Source organism: Orcinus orca, chromosome 4 (assembly GCF_937001465.1).
Source record: "Orcinus orca chromosome 4, mOrcOrc1.1, whole genome shotgun sequence".
Taxonomy (NCBI): domain Eukaryota; kingdom Metazoa; phylum Chordata; class Mammalia; order Artiodactyla; family Delphinidae; genus Orcinus; species Orcinus orca.
The window spans coordinates 132,414,765-132,422,797 of record NC_064562.1 but is presented as its reverse complement, the minus strand read 5'-3'; positions in this window follow the sequence as shown (position 1 = coordinate 132,422,797).

The window sequence follows — 8,033 nt, the reverse complement described above, 5'->3', positions numbered from 1 at the left end:
AGGATCTGTAGCAACTTTTCCTGACCAGTTCTACTTCAGCCTGGATTGTGAAACTGCATCTTGATTCAGCATGCTTTGGTAGGAAAAAACTCTTAGCCTTTCAATAATATAGGACAAACACTGAGCTTAGACAAAGGGGACAAAAATGAAACAGAAAACATACCATCTGTTGAGTGGCCATGAAGTAGCCAACACAGCACTTTTCATATCCCTGCACAACAGCACTCTGGGGTGGCACTGTCACCCCCAGATGCAACTTGGAGAGAAACTAGCAAACGTCTGAGCTATTAAATGGCTGAGGAGAATTTGCTATAACATCCTTTGGTTGACAGTCTATGTGCTGTCCACCAGACAATACGGTATCCCCTATTTAGATGTAACAGTGACGATAAGAAGAATTTGTTTACTAATGTTAAGAAAAAATCCAGCTTATGAATGGTCACCTTAATTGTAACACACTGCTTTTCTGATGGAAAAGTTACCTATTAGAAATTTGCCCAGCAAAGTGGTAAGAATCCGCCTGCCAATGAAGGGGACACGGGTTCAAGCCCTGGTCCAGGAAGATCCCACATGCCGTGGAGCAACTAAGCCCGTGCGCCACAACTACTAAGCCTGCGCTCTAGAGCCTGTGAGCCACAACTACTGAAGCCCGTGTGCCTAGAGCCCGTGCTCCACAACAAGAGAAGTCACCTCAGTAAGAGAAGTCACTGCAATGAGAAGCCTGTGCACCGCAACGAAGAGTAGCTCCCGCTCGCTGCAACTAGAGAAAAGCCCGCATGCAGCAACGAAGACCCAATGCAGCCAAAATAAAGAAAATTTAAAAATTAATTATTAATTTTAAAAAAAGAGAGAAGTAGATAAGAAACTGGATATAGAGTCAGTGAGAAATATTTATTGAGAAACTTGTAGTAAGTAATGAGGATCCGGAAATGAATAAGATCCTATAGCTCACTCAAGAGCTTTCTTAAGGAGAGCACAAATCCATCCAACCACTTGAGTAAAAGTCCTCATTATGAAAAAGTCAGTATATCTTTTTTTTTTTTTTTTTTTTGCGGTACGCGGGCCTCTCACTGTTGTGGCCTCTCCCCTTGCAGAGCACAGGCTCCAGACGCAGGCTCAGCGACCATGGCTCACGGGCGCAGCCGCTCCGCGGCATGTGGGCTCTTCCCGGACTGGGGCACGAACCTGTGTCCCCTGCATCGGCAGGCAGACTCTCAACCACTGCACCACCAAGGAAGCCCAAGTCAGTATATCTTTAAGTGATCATTTGGATGCCACTAAATTGGTGTACATTAAAGATCCTTGTATTACCTTTTGTGCTCTTTCTTTCTAAATATTTATCAAACATTTTGAAAATGAAAGAATATAGAAAATTATAAAGTATAACATCATAGCTTCAAATTATAGTTACACATACTATTATGTATCACAATCAAAAATAAAAATCATGGCATTATCTATATTCTTAAAACTGATGTTATTGTTCAGGTTTTTCTGTTGATGTTCAGGGTTTTAAACATTTTAACATCTTCAAGAGATCTATGTCTTAACAGATTTCTTCCTTCTGCCTTTATTATTATATGCCCTGTTGAGCTAGTTAAGTTCCAAAGGTTAAAATTATTCAAAGTTATTGTTGAGTCTCTGAGATAATTTACCTAAAATATTTCTGAAGACAAGCATTCCACAAGACACATGCCATTACATTAACAGCCGTTCTGTCACAGAAGGAAACCTTACTAATTAACGTCTTATTTCAGGCTCCCAGATGGAACCCAGCATCTTCCATAAAGTTGCCTTTGCTTAGACTCAGCTGTGAGCTGCAACAGAACTGATACTGTGTGCCAAGTATTGCTTTTCTTGTTGACTGTCTGACCATATTTCATTTTTCTGATGACCATTTGATAGCAAGGAACATTTAGTCACATGTAGAGCCTTTGTACACTGGGTAGAGGTTTTCTAAGCCTTCTAAAAATAAAGACTAGTCTAGAGTAGCATTATATTTTTGTTTATTATTATTATTTAATTTATTTATTTTTGGCTGCGTTGGGTCTTCGCTGCTGCATACGGGCTTCCGCTAGTTGCAGAGAGCAGGGGCTACTCTTCGTTGCGGTGCACGTGCTTCTCACTGTGGTGCCTTCTCTTGTTGGGGAGCACAGGCTCTAGGCATGCGGGCTCAGTAGTTGTGGCTTGCGGGCTCTAGAGCACAGGCTCAGTAGTTGTGGCGCACGGGCTTAGTTGCTCCGCGGCATGGGCTCCTCCTGGACCAGGGCTCAAACCCATGTCCCGGCACTGGCAGGAGGATTCTTAACCACTGCGCCACCAGGGAAGCCCACAGAGTAGCATCATATTTTTTTTTTTTTTTTAGCATCATATTTTTAATGCCCTGAGTTTGTTTTACTACACAACTCAGCTATAATTACTGCCAATAAGTCTCTGTTTCAAAACTGTATCTTATCTTTCAGTCCCCAAATGAGGGCAAAATGTCCTTCACAATGTAACTGTTTCATGGAAGGGTGGGGGCAAAAGAAATTCTTTCTGATTTCAGCTCCACTAGAAAATTTTGTTTCCAGTTGTTATAACAGTGTTATACACAAATAAGCCTTTTGATGCTTTAGGGTTTTTTTTTTTTTTTTTTTAATGAGGGTGTGCAGGAAAGCAACAGTAATGTATATAGCTTAATTGCTTAGACAAGAAACTGTTGCATTACAAAATGCCGGGAGTTGTTTTACAGATGGTGAATATAATTTAGCTGAAAAGGTTTGTAATCTTCTCATCAAATTAAACCATGGCTATTTTTGTTTTGTCTTATCTTTCTTTTTCTTTAGCAATATTCTAATATGGACAGCCTTACACGTGATACAATTGCAGGAGGCATCTTCTTTATCCAAATTCCTGCTCTCCTGGGACTCAGTTCAGGGGATGCCTGAAAGCCCATAATTCCTTTGACCATGCATTCTTTTGTCCCTGTTGAAAAGTTAATAACTCCAGACTGGCTGACACATTAAGTCTTATCAGGCAGCTGATACACTTGGGAGTCTTTTACTAGGAGTCTAGATACCTGATTCATTGATACAATCTTTTTTTTTTTCTTGCAAACAGATAAAAAACAAGACTGAGTCTGCTTATAATGTAGCATGGGAGATGCAATTCTGGGGAAATTAAGACAACTTTGCTTACAGCTGACCCTATGTTTCATGTAAAGTGATTGTTTAATTGACAATGCACTCCCAAAATATTTAGCATTTGGAAAATTCATGTAGTCACACTACAAATAAGTATCTGTTTAAATTCCCTGTCAACAGATCAATTTTGCAGAATGTAACTATGGTAGCCAGCCTCAAAGACGGCACCCAGCAATCTCCACTTCCTGGAACTCACACACATCCTGCACTGCACCGGGGTTAGTTTACTTTGTGAGCAATAGAATATGTCAGTTCTGAGATTAGGTTATAAGAGCCTTTGTGATTTCTGTTTTGGTCACTCTTGTTCTCTTGGATCACTGGCCCCAGGGGAAGCCAATACCATGCTGTGAGTGGCCTTATAGAGAATTCCATGTGGTGATGAACTGAGGCCTCCAACCAACAACCTATGAGTGAGCTTGGAAGCAGATCCTTTAGCCCACCCAGGTCTTCAGATGACTGCAGCCCCATCACCACTTGGACTGCAACTTCATAAGACACCTTGAGTCAGAACCACCCAGCTTAGCCACTCGCAGATTCCTGACTCCCAGAAACTCTGTGAGATAATAAATGCTTGTTGTTTTAAGCCACTAAGTTGTGGGACAAAAACTTATGTCGCTATAGATACTAACATAATTACCCATTCATCATTAGTCTCCAGAATCCATAGGCTTGAAATACCTATGAAATATCATAATTTAGCATAAAACTCCTGCCAGATAAAAAAGTATAAACTAGGTGTAATAAACCCAAATGCTCAAAAAGTCCAGGCAGGACTTCCCTGGTGGCACAGTGGTTAAGAATCCATGTGCCAATGCAGGGGACATGGGTTCAATCCCTGGTCTGGGAAGATCCCACATGTCGCGGAGCAACTAAGCCCGTGAGCCACAACTACTGAGCCTGCACTCTGGAGCCTGCGAGACACAACTACTGAAGCCCATGCACCTAGAGCCTGTGCTCCACAACAAGAGAAGCCACTGCAATGAGAAGCCCGCGCACCGCAACGAAGAGTAGTCCTCGCTCGCCACAACTAGAGAAAGCCCACGCGCAGCAACGAAAACCCAATGCAGCCAAAAATAAATAAATAAAATAAATGTATTAAAAAAAAAAAAAGTCCAGGCAAGTAGTGATCAATGGTGAACTGAGGACTGTTCCCTAAGTCTAAGGATGGAAACAGCAATAGACATTTGTTACCATGTGGGAATTAGGGTTGCAATGTTGCCAGATCTTTTGATTTTTCGAGGTATACATAGGTTGATCTCGTCCCAAGCTCCCAGATAATTAGTTCAAGCTAATCACAGTAAGTCTATCTTCCAGTCAGTGAATGTTTCAGGAACAGGCATGTGACCCAATAATGGTCTATAAGGTGTGAGGGGAAATCTCCTCAGAAGCTTCTGGGAAAGATTACTTCACTCCTGAAAAAGAGGCACAGAAAGAACAGGTCTCTTTTCTTCTTCTGAACATGGACTCTGTCTAGATGTAATGTCCTGTTCTTTGCAGGCAGTCTGAAGATGAAGCCAACCCTAAGATGACCAAGTAGAGAGATACAGAGCCTGGCACCTCAAAGACATGGTTAGGCACTGAAGCAATCAACCTGGATTGGTTGGTATTTCCTATTGTATGAGATCATATAATCCTTTAAAATACCTGATTTTAAGCCAGTTTGATTTGAAGTGTCTTTTACTTGCAGCCAAAAGCTTTCTAACAGATACACAAGGGAGGCGGGTAGTCCTTAATTTTATGGATGAGCTACTGATCTTAAATAATGCATAAAGTTCAATTATTAAAATGATTCTCTACCAAACAAAATATTGATATATCTGGATGGCATGTCAATCTTGTTGGCTGCTAGTTTGTGACATCTCTTGGAGACACTACACTACCACATTATAAAAAAATTTTAAAAGCTTGTTTGCATTTTATTTGAGGATCTCACTTGTTCACTGTTTATTGGCTGACATTGTTAAAAAATTAACTTAAATTTTTTACAGCAGTTTTAGGTTTACAGCAAAATTGAGGGGAAGGTACACCGATTTCCCAAATATCCTCTGCACCACTCATGCATAGCCTACTCCATTATCAACATACCCCACCAGAGTGATTTTTTTGCTACAGTTGATGAACCTACATTGACACATCATCATCACCGACAGTCCGTAGTTTGCATTACAGTTTGCTCTTGGTGTCGTACATTCTATGTGTTTGGACAAATGTATAAGGACATGTATCCATCATTATAGTATCATACAAAGTATTTTTACTGTCCTAAAAATTCTCTGAGTTCTGCCTGTTCCTTCCTGTCCCCACACCTCAACCACTGGCAACCACTGATCTTTTTACTGTCTCAATAGTTTTGCCTTTTCCAGAATGTCATACAGTTGAAATCATATAGTATACAGTCTTTTCATCTTTTCAGATAGGCTTCTTTCACTTAGTTGATATGCATTTAAGATCCCTCCATGTCTTTTCATGCTGAGTAACTCTTTTCAGTGCTGAATAATTCTTCACTGCCTATTGGCTGCCATTTAAGGGCCAATCACTGTGGAATGCATAATTCTTTCCATTGGGGGTTTTTTAATGTAGACAAATCCGGAACAATGTGATTGTGATTGTAGAAATTCTGTGTGTACAACATGCCAGGCTAACACATATTGCAAGAGCAGAATTTGGTTAGAGAAGATTTCATAGTTTGAACAGGGCTTTAAAGGATATGTGGGATTTTGTCAGACTGACAAGAGTTTAGGTAACTTTGTTGTATAAGAGCCAGAAATTATGTGGCTGTGGAAAAGTTAATGCAATCATAGTGTGGTATTTGAAGCAAGGGCGACATTTTTTTTTTCCACTGAAATCTGCAATGGGCAAATAATATCTGAGGTACTGTTTTTTGGGTTTTATTTTTTGCGGTACGCGGGCCTCTCACTGCTGCGGCCTCTCCCGTTGCAGAGCACGGGCTCCGGACGCGCAGGCTCAGCGGCCACGGCTCACGGGCCCAGCCGCTGCGCGGCATGTGGGATCTTCCCGGACCAGGGCACGAACCCGTGTCCCCTGCATCGGCAGGCGGACTCTCAACCACTGCGCCACCAGGGAAGCCCTGAGGTACGGTTTTTAATTCTATGAGCTGCAGTTTACTGCCACACTTGTCCTGATAACTGTCTTCACATACTTAAATGATAGTCATTTGCTCATTGTCCAGCACTTAACATACTGCTTCTAATTCTTACAACTTTGTAAAATAGAATTATCTCCATATTACAGACAGGCAAACTATATTTTAAAAGAGGTTAGCAGTGACTGATGGATGACGGGAAGCCAGGATCCCTGAATCCCATCTCCACTCCCCCCCTCCCCCCCAGGCCCCACCCCGCATCCTCAGGCAATGAGTTCCCCGGAGGGCATTTATGCATAGTATGCAAGCCCAGGCAAATGTGGACTTTTACAATTAGCGAAGGCTTTGATCCCAAACCCCAAAGCAGTTTCCTAGCAGTAGGCCAATGACCACACAGCTAAACAGCTTCTCTCCCTCCCTTTCTGCCCCAACCTATGCCCAAATCGCAACTTTATGGTCCTTAAGATTCCAGTGATGAAGTAGAAAAAACACTAAGTAAAGGAGGGAAAATAGGGCATTGTTTGTCTATGCTTATACAGACTTATATTTATATCTCCCATGATAATACTAGTAAGGGAGTCTAGCAGTGTGAATCAATTGCTGTTCTTGGATCCGCACGCTCCCAATCAGGACGTCTCTTTCTTTTCTTTTTTTTTTTTTAATGTTTATTTATTTGGTTGCACTTGGTCATGTTGCGGTTTACTGGCTCCTTAGTTGTGGCATGCAAACTCTTGGTTGTGGAACGCATGTGGGATCTAGTTCCCTGATCAGGGATCGAACCCAGGCCCCCTGTACTGGGAGTGTGGAGTCTTAATTGCTGCGCCACCAGGGAAGTCTCAGAACAGCTCTTTCTTGAAGGTGAAAAGAAGGGGCAGAGAAAGGAGTCTTTAGTGCCCCCTGAAGCTAATGAACAATTTAACAGGGATTTGAACCCAGATCTGCTGGACTCTAAATTGACACCAAATCAATAGGAGAGTAGAACCAGAATCACAGCTGGATAAAGTAGGTTTCCACCTGGAGGCAACTTCTGGCTTAGTAGATGGGGAGATTTTCCTAACAATTTGGATTTTCTAGAGGTAGAGTGTCCTGGCTTCCAAGTAGAAATTTCCTCCACCCATAGTTTTCAAGAAATACTTGGAAGTACACTTGTCAGGATGTTCTGAAAACGATTCCTACATTTGACAGAAAGTTGGAGCTCTAAGTCCTTTTCAACACGAAGATTCAGTGCTTCCCAGATCACAGGCAAGCAGTTCTAGCCAGGCTTTTCTTTCAATCTGTTTACTTTTTTCATCTGTGGCCACAGCCCACCTGCAACTGAGGGATTTGAAAACCACTCATTATCCTTAGGCAGACTCCTCATGAAAAGTGTTTTAACTCAAAATAGCTAGTAGTTCATTGGCTTTCAGGGACCAAACCTGTTGAGAGGAGGAGAAAACCCATCAGCGAGAACTAGTACTCAAGTGAGCAGAGCTGGGGCAGCCGCATGTTTGTCATCCTTCTTAAATGGGGTGCGGCAAGAGGCAGAAGCATGATAGGGAGGGGATTTCCTGCTTCACTGAGGCAGGCTTTCACAGGGTGACTTAGTTTTCGGGGTTAAGAATTCAAAGGCAGGGCTTCCCTGGTGGCGCAGTGGTTGAGAATCTACCTGCCAATGCTGGCGACATGGGTTCAAGTCCTGGTCCGGAAAGATCCCACATGCCACGGAACAACTAAGCCCGTGTGCCACAACTACTGAGCCTGTGCTCTAG